Source organism: Canis lupus, chromosome 32 (genome assembly GCF_003254725.2).
Source record: "Canis lupus dingo isolate Sandy chromosome 32, ASM325472v2, whole genome shotgun sequence".
Taxonomy (NCBI): Eukaryota; Metazoa; Chordata; class Mammalia; order Carnivora; family Canidae; genus Canis; species Canis lupus.
Genome location: NC_064274.1, coordinates 31,845,943 through 31,871,832, shown reverse-complemented (window position 1 = coordinate 31,871,832; position 25,890 = coordinate 31,845,943). Strand labels below are relative to the sequence as shown.

The 25,890-nt window shown below is 34.0% G+C and overlaps 1 long non-coding RNA gene across 1 annotated transcript in view; it reads left to right on the top strand.

The window, feature by feature from the left end:
• The first annotated feature begins 2,993 nt into the window (after positions 1–2,993).
• The window catches only part of LOC125754173 (uncharacterized), a 151,465-nt gene continuing 128,568 nt past the window's right edge, over positions 2,994–25,890 (top strand). Inside the window, exons 1-2 of the long non-coding RNA XR_007407720.1 lie at positions 2,994–3,092; positions 3,849–3,927. This is a non-coding gene — a long non-coding RNA (uncharacterized LOC125754173). The remainder of the gene's footprint in view (positions 3,093–3,848; positions 3,928–25,890) is intronic.

Below are 25,890 nucleotides of genomic sequence, written 5' to 3'. Positions count from 1 at the left end.
CCCCATGAGAAAGGGGCAGCACTGACAGAAATCTGCCCAAATTGCTGCTATTGTATTCTTTAGGACTAACAAATGTAAATGCTGTTCATTTTCAGGAGAGGCAAGAAATGACTCAGCATTCCTGAGGCCCCACCCCTCCCCCCCCAGATATTAGGACCTCTCTTTCCACCTTACTGCACTGAAAATGGATGTTAACTCTGCCTGGAGAGTGGGCATTCATAATTGTCAAATATTCTTTTTGGCTAGAGAGTTTTCTTTTGCTTTCCCACTAGGGCTCAGAAGAATGGAAGATGTTTTACTCACACTCTACAGTTTTATATGAAGCTTCACTCCTTATTGACTTCCCTTATAAGCCCCTATTATCTAGAAGAACTACATACTGTAACTCCTCTTCGTGGTATGTGAAAATTAGCTCTTCAGTTGACTGGTTTGTAAATCCTTCCTAATTAGCTAGTAGATATGATGTTGATCTTATGATCTGTCATTTCATTAATTCATTTATTATGTTTATTGCTGTGTAACAAATCACCCCACCATCTAGTGGCTTAAAACAATAAGCATTTTTTAACTCATAGTTTCTATGGGTCAGAAATTTGGAATCTGGATTAGGGTCTCTTAGGTTACATTCAGGTATTGGCCAAGGCTCTAGCTATCTGCAGGCTTGGGTGGCTGAATTAGTGAGAGGAAATACCTAGTGCATAAGTATAAAGATTGATTTTTTTCATTGGACCATTGGACAATTCAACAATGGTAACAGGCAGGAAAGCAATGATGTTTGCTGATATAGGCATGTGGGTAGATCTGTTGTTGGAAGGATGTAGACATTTTTTTTTTATTGCATCCAGTTTTTTGCTCAGTAAAATAGGAAACAAGTCTATCAGCTGATGATAACAGTGTGAGGAGAGGTACTGAGAACTTGAGACAGTGTAAAATGTCAGCCTCCATGATTAAAAAAGTGTATAGACTAGAGATATTTGGTATGAATGGTAGAGAGTCAAATATTTAAAGCAAGACCAGTTGTCCTGGTTTGTGTTTTTCTCCACCATGTTTAGCATAGAGGAATGTTTGGAGCAGGCAGAAATTTGATTTAGATAAGATTAAATTTTGGAAAGCAAGAGCAGTAAAACTGTAGAGAGGCAAGGGAGTTAATAATCATTGACAATGAAATTTAAGTTGTAAAAGAAGGGAAATAAGGATGTTGAAGGGATGAAAACCACTGAAAAGATGGTAGGATCAATGGCTTAGTAACATCAAAGGTATGAAAGTATGGGGTACAGAATAGAGACAGAATAGGATGAAATGATAGGACGTGATGTCAGAGAGTAGGATGCATGCAATTGACATTAAAGAGAAGATGCAGTTATTTATAGAAATGAAGTCTAGGGTAATAACCATGGGATGGCTAGGTTGTTGTGACAACAACGAGGAGTCATGGGTGATGATACAATCTGATGACAGAAATCCTAAATGGGCAGTTTTTAGGAATGAGGAAGAATTGGAAAATTGTCTGAAAGCAGCAATACGGAGCACCAAGGACATGTTCTCTACTTCTAGACCTAGTACTGTGAGAACCAGAGGAAACTAAACATCACTAAGGCAACTGCAGTAGTGGCAGTTTCCTCAATGGAGAGCCAGGTTTCTCTTAATGTGTGAAGGGGGAAAAATGCATTCAGAAGGTAGTTGGAGGATTGACATAGGGGATTTTGCTGATGGCTGACTGAGTTTTGGAGGATAGAATGGAAGAATTTCAGAACTTGGGGAGAAATGGGAAAAGGGGACAGAATAGGTTCACAGAGGCTCACAGGGATTCAATTGCGGACGTTACAGGCAGCCTGGGAATGTAGGGGTGGCCTGACATGGAGTAGGATAAAGGGCATGATGAGGTCTATCGCAGTGGATCAAGGCTGATGATAGTGGTGTGGCTGTGAGTGTTATAGAGGAAGAAAGGAAAGCTCTGGGGGAGGGGTGGGCTCTCTCAAGTTCTCATGGCCAGGAACCAATGAAGTTGGATTTCCATCCGGCTCTCCTCAGCTCCAAAATAAATGTCCTTTTTCTCTACACTCCATTTAAAGTGCAGACTAAGGTCTAGCCTGAGAAGTTGTTAGGAATGTGGACTCTGAGGCCTCACTCCACATCTGTTGAATTTGAATCTGCATTTTATGATGATCTCCAGGTGCTTTCATGTTCATGGTAGAGTTTCAGCAGTACTGCTCTACACTGCATATTTTTCATCCTTTTAAAAATTAGTTGTTTCATGTCTAGTCAATGACACTTCATGGATTAAAAAAAGGAATAGGAATTTTTGCAATGAAAGCTTTCTGAAATTTTTAGACTGCACAGTTTCAAAATAAAGGTGTGCAAAAATTGGAAGTGGGTACATGATTAAAAAATCCTTGTCATATTTAGTTATCTGGCAGATGAGTAATCGGATATACTGTATTATTTTCCAAAGTTTTAGGACCATGTGAGGAGAAACCTCCGATGCATTTGAGGTTAAATTCTTCCTGGTTGGAATCTGATTATGTCACTAGTCTGATTAATAAGTAAACCAGAACTATTAGGAAAAGGAAAGAGGAGGGGCAAAAATGAGTGTTTATTCTCTTCAGTTATTATGAATCTAAGCTCTGTTGCTTGTACCAAAGAAAGGAATTATTTGTATTTATTCTTATGGCTAAGTTGCTAGCAATAAATTATGAAAAGAAAAAAAATAACCATGTGGGATAATTGAGTGAAAAACAAATGTCAGTAAGTGTAAACAGAATAGATTCCACTAAACCTATTTGCAAAAATGTCAGAGGAGTTGAGTTGTTTTCCCTCACAATATTTGTGCTGGAATAAAGGGACTGAAGTTTAATTAAATTTCTCCATAGAGACTGGGTATTCCAGTAGATGTCACTTTGAGATTTTGCTCAATGAAGGACTGAATTCTGATTAAGTGAAGCTACATTTGTCCTCAGTAGTGGAGCACTGACGATCAACACCTCTTTTTCTCCAGGTCTTCCATGCTAAACTAGCAGCAGCAACTGAGAAACACTTGCCACGGAACCAGAACTCCAGAGGCTGAATCTAGTTTTGCTTTATTCACTAACCAGGTGTTTGACCTTGAGCAAGTCCCTTAAGACCTCTAGCATATTAAGTATTGGAGACATTGCTTTGCCTGTGACATACGTTCAACAGTCAGTTCTAAAAGGCTTCTGGCTCTAAAAGCCTCTAGTTTTGTTGTATCATGTTGTATGATACATAAATAGCCAGTAAAATTTAGCAAAAGGAAGAGGAACTTGGGGAATTTTGAAAACTAACAAACATTTTGCTGGGCTGGAGTCATCAGGTGACTGCACATTATTCTGGAATGAGAAATTCAAATGAGTAGTATGTTTGTCTACACTTTTAAGTCTTAGGCTTTCTTTACCTTCAATATTTAATTTATTAGGCTTAATAATGCAAGTAGTCCTGACCTTTCTTGATTTGGGTCATATTTCCCAGCTATTTGAGAACAACAGATAAAAGATATCTTCTGTATATACTAATATTTTCTTCTTTTTCTAGGGGATCTAAGATTTGGGGGAACATGTTAGACATAATCAATATTTTTTTTCTTAAGGACATCAAACTCAGATATAGAACTGGAGGGAACAGTAGGCATCCAGCTATTTAGAATTATTATTTAAAAAAAATTTCACCACTAGTAATGCCTCGAAAGCAAGTTAATTTTTGTTTTGCTTATGATATACATTTTATGTGGGAGGATAGACTTGTGCATGAGAGAGAATTGTAATCTACTGTTTGTTGATCAAATAATCAAGAATTCCTCCTCACAAAGTAATCAAAGTGTTTTTTTTTTTTTTCAGGCAGGTGTGAAATTACCTTTTGTTTAGTGGAGAAATAAATTGGAACCAGAAAGAATCTCTGTTTAATAAGAGCTTTTTGGTATGTCCATTCAGCTGCCACGTCACGTAAGCTAATAGCTGGGTTTGTGAGGTTCAGAAAACAAGGATATCATGAGCAAAAGTGTAATGAAAAGAATACTTCTGGACATTAAAAACTTTTAGTTTTAAGGTTTGCCAACAGGATCTCCTAAAACTGCAAATTACAGGATATTTGTGCTATAAACCATCATGATGTTTATACTTATGCCCATGTTTACTAAATATATGACAACAGTGGAGCTCAGTTAAAAACAGATTAACCACACAGGTACCAAAGAAATTACAATCAAATTACATAATGGATGACCTCAGTAAATCCAGGTTTGCTAAACCCACCTTACATTTTTCTGGAGGTGGCATACCATTTTGGCTTCTATTGTTGTGAGATATAGTGGGCCATAGGTTTTAGGAAAAGTAGGGATACCTGGGTGGCTCAGGGATTAACTATCTGACTTGGGCTTAGGTCATGATCAGGCTCCTGGGATCGAGTCTCATATCAGGTTCCTCTCAGGGAGCCTGCTTCTCCCTCTGCCTATGTCTCTGCCTCTTTCTCTGTGTCTCTCATGAAAAATAAATAAATAAAAATCTTAAAAAAAAGACTTTAGGAAAAGTGATAGTCACATATTAAATGAACCATATTCCAATTGTTCAAATATGGTACCTCTGGTGGTGGGGGATTAAAATGGTAAATTACTTTGACCTCATAGCCAAAGCATCTGTCGTTTCTTTGTGTGTTTGCCTGTTGTTTTTCCTATATTCCTAAAGAAACTTTTATCTGAGGTTAAAATCAAATTTTCCTCCACTGTAGCTTTCACTTCTGGTAGATAGTACTCTTAGAAGGGAAAATATCTAAGAAGGGTGTTTCCATTTGACTCTGATTGTGGTGAAGGTGGTAGGCATACCAGGAAGCTTGGTAAATTTATCTAGTGTTACTTTATTAACTGAATGCTTTACAATTACTCTTGCGATAAGAACTCTGTACATATTCCTCTTCTCTGTTTCCTTTTATTTTACCTCCTGGTAATTTATAATCATATGAACAAATTTTGACTTAAAGTGAGAATTTAGCAAATTTGACTGTGGCAATGTCATTGAAGAGTAGAAGACTTTATGAAAAACATTGTAACAACAGTAGGAAAATCTTTCTGTTTAGCTGGTCACTGACTTACAGAAAAACTATTGTTAAGGACTCACATGTTAAAGAACAAATGAAACAAAACTAAAAAGAATTCCTAATTATTATTATTATTATTTTTTTATTTTAAGAAGAAAAAGTTAAGTTTTTTTTTTATGATAGTCACTTTTAGGAGTCAGACTGGGTAAGAGGGAGAATTTTGTGGGGGAATTTTATGGTGGGAAGATCAGAGGGAATCTGGAGGGTCAGAGCTGATATTGCTCATACTACTATTTTTGGAAATGCTGACTTAGAATTCTTTCTTCCTTACTAAGTAGTATGGATTATTATTCAAAGTTTAAAGTGTTTCTTTGAAGAAAAGCAGAATTTCCCCTAAGGAATTCTGGAAGTTTCTCTTATCCATAACTAAATAGCTAAAGTTATGAAATTTTATTTAGAAAGAAAGTGATTTTTTCCCTACTTATCAGTTATTCTTTCCTTTACCATGTATTTGTTGGGCTAGTCACCAGACAAGAAATTGAAGATATAGTAATGAAGTAGGCATACACTTATTTTTAGGAATGCTGCAAAATAGAGTATTTAAGCCAGTGTTTCTCATTTGTATCTAATAACAGTATGCATAGACAATGATAGTGTTTGCAATGTACACTGGAATAATCTGCAGGGAATTTATGATGATAATAATAAAATATAGGGTTGTTTGAGAGAAAATCAATATTTAATTTACTAAAAATTCAGTATTTAATTGCATAAACATCTAGGTAAAATAATATGAAAAACTTTTATAAGATTTTTAAATTATGATCTCTTCAAATTCTTGGTAATAATCACTGATGAGAAATTATTTGGTTAAACAGCAGAGAATACTTTTTTATTGAGAGAGAGAGTGTGTGTGTGAGCAGGGAGGGGCAGAGGGAGAGAAAATTTCTGCGCTCCATGTCCAGTGTGGATCCAGAGGCAGGGCTCAATCTTGTGACCCTGTGTTCATGACCTGAGCCAAAATCAAGAGTCAGATGCTTAACTGACTGAGTTACCTAGGTACCCCAATAATAGAAAATACTTTTAAAACACATTTTTACTATTTAAAAATTTATACCAGTTGAAATTATTATCTGAGTCTGTGTATGAGTGATAGATGTAATGTTAAAGTATAATGTAAAGAGATATAGAATGTAATCATTTTTCATATCAAATTTATTTTAAATAATAAAATATTTTTATTAATTATTAATTAAATTTTGTTTAAATAAAAATATTTATTTTAAATAATATAATCAGTAGAAATACATAGATAAAAGAGTTATCCTGTAACTTACTTGTGTACTGCTATGACAGCATATGAGTAACATCAAAGAGAAGTATCCAAGATAAGTGAAGACTGGGGCCAGCCTCATTTTCAGCTTATCAGCCAGCCCTTTATAACTATAACCTTAGGCTGTTTGCTCTGTTTCATTGGTGTTTGGATCATGAACTCCTTCAATAGCTCCTTGGGCTCTGTATCCATCTATGGTGGGCAGTGGTGGGCTAGCTATTGAAGCAGATATTCAGGTAATATAATATATTTGGCTTATATTTAGCATGTCATGGTATAACAGTGACTAGAGCTGGGTGTTGTCACTCTTGGTTTTTGCTGCCCATGATGACCAGGAGGCACACATTTAATCTTCATTCTATAGTAGCAGTCCTTTGAGGAACTTTAGAAAAAGATACTCTTGGCTAGAGGTGGTTGGCCCAGGAACTCTAACCACCCAGACTCTCCCCAGCTTATCTAAGAGCTGGTAAGAGCAATAGTCACAACACACCTGTGATTCATTTGTAGCACATTGCATGGGTACTTGCCACCAAATGCATTGTTTACTGATACAGGAGGAGAATTAAAAAGTGTTGTGCTATGCAGTTGAAATTTAAGAAGCTACCTTTTTGGTATTTTGTAATTGAATGAATATTTGTATTTTTACAAGGTAAAAATAGGGTACAGCAAGTTCTTCCAAAATTTCATAGATTTGCAGTATATTAAGAGCTCATGCTTTTTGAAAAGAGGCAGAATGAAAGTATATCTTTGCATTGTTTTTTGTAAATCTAATGTTGTTTTTGTCAAGTCACCAAACTACCCTTCAGGCTGGATAAGTTCTCACTATATGGAGGCCCATCAGCTGGGCAGTCCCTGACCTTTCATAAAAACAATTACAAAATATGTGTCATCTAATATCTACTCAAGGGAAATTGAAGAAGACATGAGTGACTATCCCTCTGGACCTAATATAGGTTGTTAGCATTTAAGAATCTACTTTCAGAAGCTCAGTGTTTTAGGCTTCTCCAGAGAAACAGAATCAATAGGATGTATTGTCTCTATCTCTATTTCTATCTCTATATTATCTGTCAAGAGATTTATTCTAAGAAATTGACTGATGTGATTGTGAAGGCTCACAAGTCCAAAATGGACAGAGTAGGCCAAGAGGTTGGATGCCCATAGAAGAGCTGATTTTTTAAAGGCCTTCCACTGTTTGGATAAGGTCCACCCACATTATAGAGGATATTCCATTTTACTCAAAATCTACTGATTGAAATGTGTTAGGTTATCTAAGAAATACTTTTCATGGCACCATACAGACATAATTCACCAAATATATTGGTGCTGTGGCCTAGCTAGGTTGACATATAAAATTAACCATTACACTAGGATAGGTTCAGTTTTAGGGACATGGAGAAAGCCCAGGTTTAATCCAAACTTCAGCAGCTTTCTCCTAAATATGAACACCTAGATCTCATAGTTCCGGAAGAAAAAGGAGGGTTTTACTTTTCTCACATCTCTTCCCTAAGGTGAGCTTGTGCATAAATTTGGAATTTTGTTATGCCTTCTTACTGATCAAAACACTTAGCTAGTTAAGTGAGACACATCCCCTTTTCTAGTTACAGGAATCAGGACCACTACTTGGGTATTGCATTCAGACCTTTACTCTTAAATTGGGCAGATGTCAGCTAGGCAGAATAAACTAGGTAACATTTATAAAATACCACATGCCAATTTCAGTTTCCAGTACCTTACATCAGTGAAGTAATCTAATCCTCACAGAACTGTAGGAGTGAGTCTAATTATCCCCATTGTACAGATGGAGAACTTGAAGCAGAAAAAGGCTCACTTGATCTCTCTCTCTCTCTTTTTTTCAAGATTTTATTTATTTATTCATGAGAGACACACAGAGAGGCAGAGACACAGGCAGAGGGAGAAGCAGGCTCCATGCAGGGAGCCCAGGACTCCAGGATCGTGCCCTGGGCCAAAGAGATGTGCTCAACTGCTGAGCCACCCAGGTGTCCCAAGTCTCAATAGATCTCTTAAGGCCACAGAGAGAGTGACAGAACCAGGATTAAGATTGAAAGAGCCTGGCTTTAGCGTCTGTTCCTAATTGTAATCATCCTGGGTGCTAAATCAAAGAAGCAAGCTGCAGAGTACCCAGCAAAGCCCTCAGACAGGGTGGTCCCAGGTCTTGGAGCCGCATTAACAGAGAGTGAATATTGGCAGCATTATTTTTTTTCAGCACCGAATGGAGAGTAAACCCAAATAGGGCTCTACTGATAGATAGTGATTGCACTAGAAATATACACTGACTAACTTCATTAGCAGAGTCTTAGGTGATGGCTTTAATATATAAGCACTTTGGTTCTTTCAAATGACATGAAAGGACAGAAGTACACAGAAGAAGTCAAATAAATGGACAGTGCAAAGACAGAAGGAGACTGATGTGCACCAGAACAGAGACAGTGTCTATAAGAATTTTCACCAATTATTAGAGAGGAAATATTTGGAAATTTGTATTGGAGCCTTATTGCATATGAGTTGTAGTTTTACACAATGGACCTTTGAACAATGGGGGTTTTAAGGCTCCAAGCGCCCCAGACCCTCATTGCACAGTTAAAAATCCATGTGTAAGTTTTGACTCCCCAAATTATAATTAGGTTAATTATAATTATACTTCATTCAATACTGTAGGTTTAGTGATTATTCAATAATTCTCTTCATTTTCTTCACGAAACCTGAGTTGAAGGGTACTTTGAGCTATTGTGCCTTGAGTTGCTCTTCTGGCCTGGGAGACCGGACCCTACCTTGACTATCATGGTCAAGATTCTGGTGATCATGGTTAATCTGCCAGTCTTGGGGTCAGTCTTGTCCCCTTTCATGATGCCACCTGGGTATGCTGTCTTAGGTCTGTGTTCTGGAAATTCATAGTGATTGGCTTCTCTCAGTTGAATGCAGTTAAGTGGCCCTCCACAGTGCCTAGCTCCTGGACATTGTGTCTTAACTCGGGGTGGAAATACAAATTCATATGCTCTTGAACAAACTACTGATGTCTGAAGTATGAGGAAGACTGATTAGAACAAGAAAAGTAACAGCAAGAACTGTTGAGCTGTTTGAATACATTGGCAGAAAAGATAAAAAAAGAAAACTTATCTGTAAAACTGATTATGTGGATAGTCTTCAGAATGATTTAGAGGCTTTGGAGTGATCAGGCCATCACAAGCTTGGCTGTGGTTATAAGATGTTCTCTCTCTTCTTTTACATTCCTGGCTGACATTCAAAATTCTGAGAGGTGGCAGTTAAGGCTTCACACAGCTGTCAGCATCTTTGTGGGCATCTGAGTGGGCATGGGGCCTGCACATGGCAGTGAGTCTGGCACGGGCCTTCCTCTCTACACTGGGGCTCTGGGTGAAGTATTGGCAAGGCCAGCCTCGGTATTACGTGGGCTTGCATTGAGGAAATGTCTTGACTTCCACCTAGTGGCAATTGCAAATGGGTCAATCATTCTTTCCTGTTGAGGGACATTTCAGACGAACAGCCTTTCCAAGCATGGGACTTGGGGACTTCCTAACTGCTTCCTATAAGGGCAGGCCTATTCTGAGTGCTAACAAAAAATATAACCTTGTTGGGTGCACCTTCAGAGAGAAACTTAATTTCACAGCAAGTATCAAAGGGATGTTCTCATCAAAGGGAAAATGAAAACTTAACTTTTATTTATTTTTTTTTTAAAACTTAACTTTTAATAGTAAAGTTAGTTTACTATTAAAAGTCAAAACTGCATGTTTTCCAATAATTATGAGAAAGCAAATATATGGTTAAATTCCTCTCTATTCTCAAAATTACTGTTTAATTTGACACAGAATAATAATGCAACATTCTAGATTAATTTATATCATTTATCATTTTAAATCACTTGCATTCATGTACTAATGTTACTTCACTTGGAAAACTAAGGAAATTAGAATACTGATTTATGGAACCTCTTCCTTATCTCTCATTATATTTTTTCCTAAAGATTTATATGTAAAATATACTCTTTGTCAATGATTAATGACAATTTAAGATACTTTTACTTCTTGGAAATTGTTTCAACATTTTTTTTTTAATTTAGAAAAATCAAACTTGGGCAGCCAAGTTTATTCAAGCCATGAATAAATTCAGCGGTTTAGCACCACCTTCAGCCCAGGGCCGGATCCTGGAGACCTGGAATCGAGTCCCACATCGGGCTCCCTCCATGGCGCCTGCTTTTCCCTCTGCCTGTGTCTCCGCCTCTCTCTCTCCCTCTCTCTGTGTCTGTCATGAATAAATAAATGAAATCTTAAAAAGAAAAATCCCAAGCCTTTAAAAAAAAAAAAAAATCAAACTTTCCATCCACGTTGAAGCAAATGGTGGGTATTTGTCATCTCTAATAGCTGAGTAATATTCCATTGTATACATAAACCACATCTTTTTTATCCATTCATCTTTCGTTGGACACCGAGGCTCCTTCCACTGGGGGTTATTCTGTATGTTAGTAAATTGAACACCAATAAAAAATAAATTAAAAAAATCAAACTTTTATTCCATCTTTTGCTCAATACTTTGCAATCAACTTAATGTCCTCAAAATTTGGCTTCTATTATGCAATTTAATACTCTGATTTGATTCTGAATATAAAGATCCAGTATAATTTTAAAATACAGTAAAACTATAAATATTTGATTAAATTTTGTATCTATGAAATTCCTTTGTTAATGTTAAATCAATAAAACATTCTATAAAAATAAAAATATGATGTATTCCTAGTTTTAAATGTTTGCTATGTACAAGAATATAGAATTGTAAAAATTAAATTCAAATTCTTTGGACACATGTATCAATATGATTATTAAAGCATAGCGTGTGGCTTTTTAAATGTGATGTTTTAAAGGCAGGGAGGGAAGATCTCACATCATCAGTTTTAGGTTAGACAGACTGGCCTTGGGCACAGAATGCAGCATGTTAGCTGAAGTTTTATCATCTGAAAAATGCACGTGATAAAATACACATAATGTTTGTTGTGGTGATAAACTTATTTAATGTTTTTAAGCACCTAGTATAATGCTGAGAACATAAGTCTCAAAAAGACCTTTATTATTATGATGATACATAATAATAGTATTGTTTTCTCTTTCTAATATTTACTTCTCAGCTAACCAATAATTCTGTATTAGTTTTATACCAAGAAAAACATGTAGTATGTAACAGTGCAATAATCTTTTAATGTTTTTATCAACTTACTTAGAATTATATTAAAATTAATATTTCTCTTTTTTTTGTCTATAAAAATGTAACTATGCATCCATACCCATGTAGTTACATTTTTGTAGACAAAAAAACTAGTATTTTTTTTTGTTTATTTTATATTTTTCTTTTCCTGCTTCTTTAGATTTTATCAGAAATTTGAATTTTCTTAATAGGAATAAAGAAATATCTATGATATGTATAGACTAAATTCAATTAATATTCTCCAGTTAACTATTGATATTCTCAGTTAAATATATTAGTGCCTAATTAAATAGTTGAAAATATTATACTTGGTTACATTATTAGCCTAAGTGGTATACACATCATTTATTGTTTAATCATAAATTTATGAAAAATGATTTTCATCTCCCAGTTTAAAATTTGAGTGATTAAATTAAATTTAGTGAAACACATTTGACCCTAAGTCTCCAATGAGAAAGGTTTTTTTAGGTAACTAAAATTACAAATTGTATCATCATTTCCATTGAGAAGCGTTATTTTCTCCCTCTTTTTATTGTCTTATGATTTTTAAAAGGTCTCAGCTTATTGAAATGTCTATAGTATTGAATATGATCAAGTAGGTCGTAGACTTACAGCTTTGGCTCAAGCAGATCCCATAAATTTGGGAAGAATTCTCATTGTTGATTTAAGTGGTTCTGATGACCAATGCCGAAATCATAGCAACTTGGTTCTACTCATTTCAAAAAAATATATTTACACAGCGTTGTTGGAATACATAAAAGATGATATTTGTTTTTTCTGTTTTAGTCCTTAACAGCATCATTAGTAGCACAGCCCTCATTCACATTGCAGAACTAGTTATTCAGGGAACTCTGATTCAACAGATAGTGTGCTGTTAGGCTGCTCACTTCACTCCTTAACTTTTTCCTTTTTTATGAAGTATGCTCCATGTAGTCCCTGCATTCCTGGAGGTGAGGGCTCAGAAATCTGTTTATATCACAAATAACAGAGTATAATGGGGTTCTTTCTGCTTTTTAACTCTGGGCCCAAATAATTATCATCTACTTGAAAAGACTAGATACAGATATAGATATAGATGTGAATATAATATAGAGATTGGTTTTGATGCTAGCAAAACTCATCTAAATGCAGTAAGGGAAAATAGTCTGGGGTTCTAGAATATAAAGTATAAAAGGAAAAGTAAAGATAAAAGTGGACCAAATTTTTCATTTTCATATTTTGAGTTTTAGTTGCTTGCATTATAATCTATTTCTAAAATATTACAAGGAAATATTGTATATGTGTATATACATGTATTATATTTACATATCTCCCTCTCTCCATAACTATATAATCCATATCTATGTTTATGCATATATATATTTGTATATAAGATTTTATTAACTTTGTAAGTTGAATATAAGACTACACTTGGGTTGAATTTATGTTATTACTGATAAATTAAAAAAAATGACCAGTTTGGTTGTATTATTCTTTTTCAGTAATAAAGCTGAGGTATCCTAAGTTATTTCTTCCAGTTTAGTTTTATAGTTTTTATATGGTGAAAAGGTAGACCAACTTCTTTCATTTCAGGAATTACATTTTACATACAAATCTTTAGCAAGGGGATGTCTGGGTGGCTCAGCAGTTGAGTGTTTCTTTGGCTCAGAGCGTGATCCCAGGATCCGGGATGGAATCCCTCATCGGGCTCCTTGAGATAACCTGCTTCTCCCTTTGCCTGTGTCTCTGCCTCTGTGTGTGTGTGTGTCTTTCATGAATAAATAAATAAAATCTTAAAAAAATTTTTTTAGCAAGTATTACCTTTTTTTGTACAAAGGAAATGAGAAAATTTTATTATATATTTTATATAAATTACATAAAAACCCTATAAAAAACTTCTCATAGAAATTAAGAGCTCAGCATAAAAATATATTTGTCTTTCTGAGTAACATTTATACCTCAATACACTCAGTTTTCTAGAGAGTCTATTTATGATTGCAGTTTTCTTTATGGGCACAATAGTGATGGAGAAAAGAATAGAAAACTTGCACATTTAGTTAGTAAGCAATAAGATTTTGGTGTCCTACTCTTTTCACTTCCCCCAACCCTGATTAAAATGAATTTCACTAAACTAACTTATATTAAAAAAATACATTCCCCAACTATGCACAAGGTGTTAGATGACTCCAACCAACTCTGTAAAGGTATCCTTCTAGAGGATTGTACTCAGTCCTGGGTATCATACTTTCAACAATATATCAAATTATACTTCTTCTGGGGGAAAAGTCCACGAAGACAAGAGATTTAAAACCATTCCATATAGGAAGAGTGAACAAAACTACTTAACTACTTAAGAGGAAAAGAAAAGGCTCAGGGGAATGGTTGGAGCTCTCTTCAACTATCACAGGGCTCTCTCCTGGAAAAGAGTTGAATTTGTTCTGCATAAACCTAAAAATGATCACAGAGCTCCTGGCTGACACTGTAATGGAAGGATTTAGTCTAGATATAAAGATGAATTTCTGGGACAGCTTGGGTGGCTCAGCGGCTTAGTGCCGCCTTCATCCCAGGGCGTGATACTGGAGACAGGGATAGAGCCCCGCATCAGGTTCCCTGTATGAAGCCTGTTTCTCCCTCTGCCTGTGTCTCTGCCTTTCTCTCTCTCTCTCTGTGTCTCTCATGAATAAGTAAATAAAATCTTTAAAAACAAAATAAAGATGAATTTCTCTATGGTCGGATCCGCTCAAAGAAAAAGATTGACAACTTGAGATGTAATGAGTGAGCATAGCCTGGATAACCCCTTGACAAGGGGTGGCTCTTTCGTAAGGGGTGTGGTTGGATTAAATTACCTTCAATAGTCTTTTCAAACCTGAGATTCTATAATTTGTTTTAACCTTGTGTCAGATTTGTTCTAAAGAGCTGAGAGCTGGAACAGCTGTTGTCTTTACTTTTTTTAAAAAAAGAGATTTGTACGTTTATCATACACCAATACAGCAATCCCTTAATTGTCTACATGAGAGGGATATTTAATATTTCATGCCAGGTATGATTCCTGTTGTTAAGAATCAAATTCATCTTGTTTTACTTATGCAATCTTTATATGGAAATATCTTCACAGAAGCCATTGCATTGTGTTCATAAAACTTCATTTGAGATTTTAATGGTCAAAATTTGTGGCCAGTGGTGGACTTGTATGCTTGTTTAAGTATGTAAATATTTAATATTGGTTGTCTGAATCACTCTATGTTACTCTCTTTGGTATGAAAAGTAATGCTTTGAAGGGCTGTCTTTTCTCTTACACCCTGATTCCACGAGTTGTTCGGCCTAATGAATAAATATGGTAATTTTCAGACGTGAGATTTGAAATCAGGTCTATCTGGAGATGTGTCTCACTCCTTGATATAAGAGGTCAAGTGACTTACATAGGGCTTTAGAGATTAAAAAAATCAGGATTTAGTGATATATTGGATTTGTTTGCTCCACATAATTCCTTCCAGATTCTTTTGTATTCTCACTATCTCTGACTTTAATAATGGGGGGGAGGAGGAGAGGAGAAAGAAAGAAGAGCTTCTGGCTTAAGGTATCTCTAATTTGCTTCAATGCAAGGTTGTAAAAATTTTTAAGAACTTAAATTATTAAGGAATTTGAGAAATTGGAAGGAGAAAAGAATAAAGTTGCTTCTAAAATTAGAAAATTAGAAAGAAAGTGTAAAGACTCTTTTCTCCTTTAGCCTTCCTTTAGAATTAACCCCTTTAGGGAATAACTCTGGAGCTAATGGTCTCCCACTGGTGGATCTTCATACATAGATATATTCGAGTAATACTCTCATCTGTCAAGAAATATTACAATGTGACGGGAAAAATTGTAAAATTTTATGTTTTATTCAATGTATTTACTCGATGTAACATTTTCTGTGCTAAACAGAACAAATCATAAGGAACTGTTTAGGGAAAGTGGGAATAGACATCTTTTTAACGGAGAACGGCATATCATGAATGGCCTGTAGATGGAGCTCTTCGCAAAGTTTTTAAGTAGAGTATGAAGCCAGCATCTGGGGATATCTGTGCTTGTTTGCAGTCTTTTAAAACTTACCTTTTCCCTTAAACTCTGTTTTATAATCTGTTTGAAATATAAGCTTAGACACTGTGTTTTTAAAATTCCAAAGAATTAAGGAAAATTATATAAAAGTTTTGATTTGAGGATCATATTGCTGCAGATGGTAGCCTAATTTATATCTTAAAAGAACTCTTAGCAGTTGTCGTTATTTTGTTTTCCTGTGACTCTTCCATGGACTCATTTTTGGTCATAGTGATCATAGTTCATTGTATGATGTTCATGGTGGACATCTTACGTTAATTGCACTTGATACCTCTTTTTCCACGGCTATCATGTTTATCTTTCCTATTTATTTTCCTTTCAGATATGAGATGCCACATGCAGAAAAAAAAACCCACATATCTTTCAGATGTATGTTAGCAATGCTTTAGAGCTGTTTTGTGATCCAAAGGAAATATTTTCTGTAGCAATCTGTTATCTAGTTTTATTTTTTAAATGAATATCTATATCCCCTCCTTTAACATATTTATTGAAGGGAATTTATTGTCGCTCTTAGTATACACTTGCTAAATCTTTTTGATGTCTTATATTTCTTCATTTTTCACATTTATACATAGATATTTTATAACCCTAGGATTATTTTAGGAATGGAGCTTTGTTTTTCTGTAATATTTTAGTATGGATAGGGACACATTCACTTTTTAAAATCTTGCTAACTTAGGATTCAGTGTGAAGTCTATGAGAAAAAGTTTTCAGTATTTTCTCTATTTCTTTGTGTTTTAGTCAAGCTGCCTACTGAACACTGTCTGAGATAACTCAGTTAATCATAATCATGTCTGATTATATTTTTAATTCTAAAATTTTAGGTCACAAAGTTTGAAGTCATTCTAAACGACAGGTGAGATAGTCTCCAATGTGAATAAAACATATTTTGTCATATCTATTCCTTAATTCATTGTTATGTGATGGTTTAATTAAGATGTTTAATCAGCTTCAGAGATGAATGGTAAGAATCTCGTCCACTTTCTTGCTCACTTTTTAAAAAATTGAGTTATAAAGAGCACTGCATAAATAACTGGAAAATATCATCTTTACTCCATTTAATTGTAAACTGAAATCCTAAAGTTTTACTGTCTCAAAACAAAAATTAAAATGTATGCAAATCTCAGGTGGCATATTTTGGTGTAGCTAATAAACATTACTGTATTTGTTTATATGTTTTTAACTACACACACATATGTATACATATGTTAAGGATGAAGTCTGGCCAGAGTATTGGGATGACTTAAAAAAAAATGAAAGAACAATTAATGTATAGGACACCTGGGTGGCTTAGTGGTTGAACGTCTACCTTTGGCTCAGGGCAAAGGATCCAGTTCAGGGATCGAGTCCTACATCAGGATCTCTGTGAGGAGCCTGCTTCTCCCTCTGCCTATATCTCTGCCTCTTTCTGTGTCTCTCATGAATAAATAAATAAAATCTTTTTTAAAAAAAGAACAATGAATGTCTGATTACAGTTTAGTGAAAAAATGTTAAAAATACCCATGAATGGTAGTAACAAATTTGTTTTTTCTTTCTTTAAATAAATGTAAAACAAATGGTTGCAGTTATACAATGGGTCTTTTGAAATATGGAATTTTTATAGCCTAATACAGAGTTTTGAATATCCATTTAAAATATTATAATAATTCTTGGTCTTTTATTATATAGAAACTTCACTATATTAATAGTTTGCTTTGTATGAGCTAGATCTTTAGGGAACATCAACTTACCACCTTTTCTTTTTTTTTTTTAAATTTTTACTTATTCATGAGAGACAAAAACAAAGGCAGAGGGAGAAATAGGCTCTCTGTGGAGAGCTTGGTGTGGGGACTAGATCTTAGGACCCGGGGATCATGCCCTGAGCTGAAGGCAGACGTTCAATTACTGAACCACAGGTGCCCCACTACCTTTTCTTGAGAAGTTTGTGGATGTACCAAAGTCTGATGGCCTTGGTTATATTAGTACTTTCACATAATGTGTTAACCTGGCATTAACATTTTAAACTGAGATTGAATCTATTTGCTTTAGTTTGGATGTTGACCAGCAGGAAATGTAGACCTTTGAAGTAATCTCTCTCTGGGAGAAATCCTAGCAGAAACTCTTCAAGAAACTTTGCTGAACTTCCAGTATCTCCCCATCCCTAGCGACTCTTGACTAAGCACCCTTCAATTGCTCCTTAACTTTTCCATTGCATTTATAACACTATATTATCATCACCTTGCTCTCTTCCCTTCTTAATAGATTAAGAACAAGAATATGGCTTATATTATTACAAAGATTAACTCAGTGAATAGATATTTTGGCATGTGATAATTATTAATGAATACATCAGGATTTTATAGCATCTGGCTGAATACACATGGTCTCCTTCAAAACAACAAGCCCACTAATGAGACCATTATTCTTGCAACTACAATTTCTATACACTTCCATTTATATTGTGAATTTAGAAACTTGAATCTTTTTTTCCCTGAAACTAGCAATAGTATTAGTTTGAGAGTCTTTTATCTGTAACTTGGCTTTCAGCAACTTAAAATGAATAGTTATTTTCTTTCATGGTGGTATACTTTTACATTCTTTTGATATTACGTTTAGAATATGATTTTAAAAATCATTAATGTTTTAAAAAGGTAAATTTCTTGTTGCATTAATTTGTCAACATAATATTGTCCTGAATAGTTATTTCTAGATGAGATTTGGAGGGATACAAAGAGTGGCATCGTCATAGTAGTCTATGAATGAAATAGACTGTAAAACTGTCCATTTGATTTAATGCTTTAAAGTAATGTGAATTGTTTTCTTGACACTGTAATAAAATCATCTGAAATCCATTAAAATCCACTTGGAGCCCATGAAATTCAGAAGACAGAGAAATCATTTAATTCCCTTATGGCATAATGGAAGAAATGAAAATCTTACATGGTACTAGTGATTAAAATCCCAGCTCAGTAGTCTTTTCAGCCATTTGGTCTCTTCTTCGTTTACTCCTACCTTTGTAGATGAGACCCTTGAGATTTTGGTTTAATTCCCAATGGCTTTAACATGATCCCAAATACCATGGAAAAATGCCCCATCCATTGCTACATTGATTTTTTCTTAGTCACTTATTTGCATGTTTAAGAGATTATCTAAGGAACTTAGAAAGGTGTTTTTCCCTTCCTCTCAAGAGCCCTATGAACATGTTAAATTACTTCCTTTACCACCTTGCCACATCCTCTTTCAAACCTTTTTTGTCTTGAGTTTTGCGGTCTGTTTGAGACTGATGAATAAGAACTATTCATAGATCTCTCACTAACCCAGCAGATTAAGAGTCTCTCTGGGTATTTCCAGTGCTAAAAAATTAGACTGACTAGTATAATACTTAATTAATTTTTGTACTTAATTTTTTGAATAAAAAATTATATATGATATATATAAATATATAACATACACATACAACCAGAAAGCTATGATGTCTTTGAACATTATATTTTCTTTTTAAAAAGTTAAAAACAAAATTTACTTTATTTTGGTAGGATTTAAGGTAACATAGGAGAAAAAAATCATTAGCAAAGCATGAACTACAAAGACGCAAACTGAAAAAGATCGACTTATGGTTTGTTATGCAGGAAAAAAGGTTTGCAGGGAACAGTGGCTATAATTAGAATTTAAGTGAACACTCTTGTTACTAAAATGAGCTATATGCATTTTTACAGGAAAACAGGGTTGGGTTTTAAAAATAATCTAAATCAGAGTTAACTCAGTGGATTGTGGTCAGGCAAGGAAAAACAGCACAACTAATTAAAACAGAAAAACAATGATATCATACATCTCTTTGGTTCTTTATTTTGGATGTCAGGGTATGAGGAGAGGCAGCTTGATAAGAAGAATGTGGTGATGTTGGCAACTTGAGGCAATTTTGAGCATTTTAGATACAGATAGCATTAAAAAAAAATCTAAATTCTATACTAAAGATGCTTTCCTTGTGGCAATTTTCCATTAATTCACCAACACTTTTCAACAGGAGTTAGAGTATTCCCTATAATTTATAAATCAAAGAAAATCTAAAATAAAATAGGAAATTGATTTTCCTAGGGTACATGAACAAGAATAGGGAAAGGGAAGTGAAGTGGAGGTTAAAATATACATAACTTTAAAGGATATATATGCATGTATATAATATGTATGCTTAAAAATATATACATATATGCTTTTTATTGGTAATTTAGTAATGAATGAGAGTTCCTGTTGCTCCACATCCTTGCCAGCATTTGGTGGTGTCAGTGTTCTGGATCTTAACTATTCAAATAGACGTGTAGTGGTATCTCATTGTTTTAATTTGCATTTCTCTGATGACATAAGTTGTGGAGAATTGTTTTGTATGCTTATCACAAATTTTTAATTGCTCCAGTGAAATAGAAATAAACCCTGAGAAGTACTTCAGAAAGAGTGACTTTATGCCAATTATTATTTATTCACTATCTTAACAGATTTTAACAACTAAGTACATGTGATAAACATTGTAGAAGTACAGACATCTTTCTGAAGTCAGTCACAGAATTCTTTTTGTTTTGGTTGATGTATATCTCTGAAATTATAGAATAATGAAAAACATTTCACTTTATATCCAAATATTATATATATTTGGCTCTTTATAGAGCAGGCTCTATATAAAGCAGGCTCTATATAAAACAGTGGAATTTAGCTATTTTATATTTTACATATATAGATATGTGATAAAATGATAGCAATTTAGAAGTACTATGGAGTTGAATATATCTTTCTAGAACTCTTTACCAATCCAGATAGAGATCATAGCATCTCAAAGGAAGATAACCAATTCCATTCTTTGTCATCTCTAATTATTGAAGCAATTATTCTAATATTGAGTTATAATTTGCCTTGCTGTATCTTATTCCTCTTCCATAGAGTTGAGTCAGTATTTAAAGGTGATTAAAAAAATAAAGGTGATTAAAAATAAAGGATGAATATGTCCCACCTTGTCTTTCCCTAATTTATTTAATGATGCATGAATGATTAATTTATGGGTTTCAGTACCCTCTTTTACTCTTCTAATTGAGTCCATTTTGTCAAAATTTCTTAGGATTTATGATCTGATGAGTACAGAATAAAACAGGATTACTAGTCCCTGATCTGCACTTTATCTATACCAACATAGCCAAAGATTGCATTAGGCTTTGAAACTACCTCACACTTTTGGATCATAGTAAACCTATTATTAATTCAACCTATTATTAATTCAAGGATGGTTTTTAAATTGGTTGTTCTAATCTTGGACTTTAAATGCTGAAGTGTGGAACCCAAATAATTCATCAACCAATAAATGTTTATTGAGCACCTACTAAATGGCAGATTCTGCATAATATCCTGAGGATACATAATGGTATAGAACCAATTATTGCTCTTACAGAACTTAGATTCTCAGAGAAGAACAACACTATAAGGAATGAGCATGGAATCAATGCTACTTGGTTCAAAGATTAGAAGTAAAGTGGAGAAAGGCATCCATAGTTTACAAGAAGAATTCCATGTTAACTCTTTTTTTGCTACATTTTTTTTTCTCCTTGAGATATCAATTTTTTCCAGAAATTCCTTATCAATTAATTTATATTGTCACATAGTAAAATTTCATTCAATTGGAACATTTTTTATTCCATTATTATTTTTATTATTGATACTCATACAAGATACTCCTCCATTTATTGATTTATTTATTTGTCTTTGTTTTTTAAGGATTTTGTATATTTGAATGACAGGGAAAGAGAGACAGACAGCCTGCACAAGCAGTGGGGAGGGGTAGAGGAAGAAGCAGGCTCTCCAAAGATCAGGGAGCCCTATGCAGGACCCGATCCCAGGACCTTGGGATCATGACCTGAGCTGAAGGCAGTGGCTTAACTTTTTGAGCCACCAGGCACCCTCTTCTATTTAAATATGACTTACACTTTCATACTCTGCATAGGAACATTTCAGAATGCCCAGTACTTAACTGTCCTCTTCTCTAACCTTTCATTTATTTTCATTTTATAATGATTTTTTAAAGAAAAAAACTAATCTGAAAAGTTAGATAGATAAATATTTGTCTTTTTCTTTTCTTTTTTTTTTCTTCTTTTTTTAGGAGATAATGAGAATTTGAAGACTCTAGAAAGAATAAACTAAAGGGATGTCAAGACCAAAAAAAATATCCTTGTGAAAGGAAAGTATTGATTTAAAGAATCTGGAAACATTTTTTTTACTTGTTGCATTAGCATAACTTTCTAAAACAAAACGAAACAAAAAAAAGAAGGTATGGAACAAGTTTGAGCTATTAAATGTGCTTACATTGTCACTGAATTTGTTGGGTATTTATTTGTCCATAAATTCTACAAATAAAAAGAAATGTCAAAATTTAATATTATTTAAATAATATTAACTAATAATTTATAATAATTAATAATTTAATATTATTCAGATATTATAGATCTGAATAATATTAAGTGACCAATTATTATTATTATTTTCTAAATGACCAATTATGATATCAAACTAATGAGCACCATAATCCATCAGAATTTTTTATAAGGTCTCAACTTTTGCAGAAAGTGTTAAAATATGTTTGAATCTGAGTACAATTAGTAATACTTGATTTGTTTTGGAGATTCATACATTGAATGAAATGCAACTTTGATTTTGCAAAAAATACTGGCGTAGTTGGCCTCTAAAATTGCATATAGGATAGTGCATAGTCATTAATTCTTTTCTCTATTATTGAAATAGAAAAGAAAGGGTAGGTAGGGTGAACCTATATCCTAGATGTGCTGGAATATACTGGTTTATACCTGTTGTAGGTATAAACATTATTTAGGTAGGTTAAGTATTTCAGGACCCCCTTTGATTCAAAGGTGTCCTTGTTTGGATAGAAATATATCTTCACTTTATTATTAGATTCAAGGGCTTAATTTTGTCTAGACAACTAAAGAAAAAACAATCATTTTTTTTTCCACAAAAATTTAAGCTAATTTATAATATTTTGAAAAAGTGGCAGAGATCACAAAATCAACCTGTAGTTCTTCAGTTATATCCTGACTCAACTAGTAATTGATTCCTAGGACAATATGAATATTCCACTTTTAATTTCTTAAATCAAAATACTTCTTTCAATTTGCTATGCTCTATGAAGCTTTGAAGGGCCCATCTCAGAGCTTCTAAATATGGATGATAAATATTTTTAAAATATTATTAATAGTCAACATTTTAATCAATGTATAGCATGAGCAAGCACTAAGAACTTTTTATGTGTTACTTTATTTGATCTTCAAAGCAAGAAGACGAGGGAGTATTATTATTATCCCTATTTTATAGCTGAGGAGAATGAAGCTTAGATTGTAATTGTTTTGTGTCATTTCTATCTTCTAGTTTACTGAAGAATTAAGTAAATAGACAAGTTCTAAATCAGCAAGATAAAAAAGGTACATCTCAGCTTATTGGTGAATATAATATTAATATTTGCTTCCTGACTCTCATTAAATGTTGAATTACTTCTGAGATATTACGTTGTTATACAGGGAATATTGCCGACAGAAGATGTAGTCTTTGCATTCCTTGAGTTTTTTAAATTTTATTCTGGATTCAAGCCACATCATTGAACATACATATATGGATAATATTGCTTTGGTGCATTATGAATATGCTTTCTTTTTTTTTCTTTTTTTATTTATTTATTTTTTAATTTATTTTTTATTGGTGTTCAATTTACTAACATACAGAATAACCCCCTGTGCCCGTCACCCATTCACTCCCACCCCCCGCCCTCCTCCCCTTCCACCACCCCTAGTTCGTTTCCCAGAGTTAGCAGTCTTTACGTTCTGTCTCTTTGAGTGAGGTTCTGTATTATTCCCTGGGTTTACCTTTAAGGGAAAATGAGAAGGTGCCATATTTTTTTTGCTGTTCGTTTGTTTGTTTTTGTTTTTTAGACTGCTTTTTGTTCTTTCTCATAAAGTCCACCAGAGGAAAAGCCATCTTTTTTTGAGTTGTTGATATGCCTTTTAGTTTATGGGCAGTGTGGATTTTGTTTCGGATTATGTTATTTTCTTCCTTTGGTTCCCAGAAAATCAGAGCCAAACTTATGATTCACTTTTTGTATCAAACAGAATTTTCAATGCATATTTCTTGGGCCAACTTTAACTCTGGCTTCCTTTTCTTTCTCTATCGTTACTGGAAAGAACATGGATCTAGAATAAGACCACCTGGGTTCAAATCCCAATCCCAACTGCTCCTCAATTTTGGAACTTTGGGCAAATTCATTAGCCTCTCATAGTCTCAGTTTCTCATCTATAACAAATGAGGATTTTAACAATAGATTGACTCCATAAGGTTGTTATGAGAAATAAAGATAATGCATGTGGAATTCTAACATGATCTGACATATAATATAGTGTGTGTGTTATTTTGCCATTACATTGCTCAATATCAATGAATCTACTCAAATCTTTTTAATACTGAGACTTATAATAAATAAATGTTAAAATGTTGCCTCTTTCTGTGTATGTCGCATGAAACTATAAACTTATGCTCTCACCAAATTTAACTCTTTCTCAAAATATATGTTGTACTAAGTCTACAATCACAAAATACAATATAGATTTTGTTTAGTCTATTTTGCTTATTTTCATAAAATATTTACAGAATTTAGGCAAAAAACAGAGAACTTGAGCGAATAAGTAGCTTTGAATGACATGTAATAGATACTCTGCAAACTTAGAGAAACTGATTACATAAATATAAACTTCTGACTGTGCCAGGATAGAGAAGAAATCTATTAAATAAGTAAATATAAGTCTTATAAAAAGAAAAACATGTATCAAATAAATATGGATCTTTGCAGATACTTAACCTTTTGAAAGTTTTTGTTATGTTGTGTGGGAGGAAGAATTTGAGTTTCAACCACAAAAACAAGCATGTTCAGGCAACTGAACATTTGCAGGAGTGGTTGGACAGGCCCCATTTCTGCAACATGTTCATGAAAGATGGGTTAATTAGGTTAATACTCTGGCCTATTAAAAAACCATTGAGGATAATTAGCTCTTGAGGGGACATTGTATTTAACATTTCCCTTTATTTCATCAAAATTCTACCAAGCTATAAAATAAGAAAACATTTTCAGTTGAAGCCTAGAACTAGTGTTAAATTACAGGAGATAAAAATTGTTTTCATTTTCAATTTGTCTGAGCCTCATTATTAAGAACATTTGCATTATACTTACAGATAGTTTTGTTTGTTTTTGGATTGTTAAGGTTTATCCTGACCTGTATTATTTTCACTTCTCTGACCATAAATACCAGAATTATAGTGGTCAGCCTCACTATTCTGGATATCATCCAGGTCCTGGCTTGGACTGTAGGACATGTCAATGGGAAGATCCAGGGGAGGGGATTTTAAGAGAAGGATCCTTCAAAGCCAGATCTTCAATTTACTGAAATATAGAAACAGATGACCAAGTTGCATAGTAAATGCTTAAGGATCACTTATTGTAAAGTATGGAAGGAGAAGGGAGTGGATAGCTAGCAGAATTAGAGAGGTAGGATCCGTCTACCATTATATTAGAGAATAAAATTAGAGTGGAGGGAGAAGGGGACTGGAAAGAAAAAATGTATTTATTATTTCATATAAATGAGAGCTGGGGACTGTCTGGGAATAGGACCAAATCATATTCCTAGCAGTTCCAGGTCAAAAGCAAGTAATCACCCTCTAAGAGTTAATATCTTGGCTCAGTTAATTCATTCAGAAGTTGCATTCTCTGAGTTTAAATTAATTAAGGTCATCAATATGGCTTTTGTGCATAATCCTGAAATTCCTGGTTTGGTAGCTGCCTGTAGAGTCAAATACATAATTAAGATGACAGGAATCCGATGGATTTACCTAGGCTACTAGGTAGTGGTAAGGTAAGAAGACAGCCCAAGAATACATGTGATTTCAATGCCTGGATTTAAAAGTGGTGTTATTATGCTGCTTTTATTCTTCCCCTGAAATACTTTATGATAATAAAGGCAAACAATTATTGAAAATCTATTATGTACTAGGCACTTTAATATCTTGTTTAGTTTAACCTACAGAAAAATGCTGTGATTTACTATCTCCAACAAACAGATTAGAAAAGAGAGGGTCAGAGTTATTACCAGACTTTTTCAGGTATTGCAACTACATGAAAGAATTTAATAAGATTTTTCATAGCTACATTT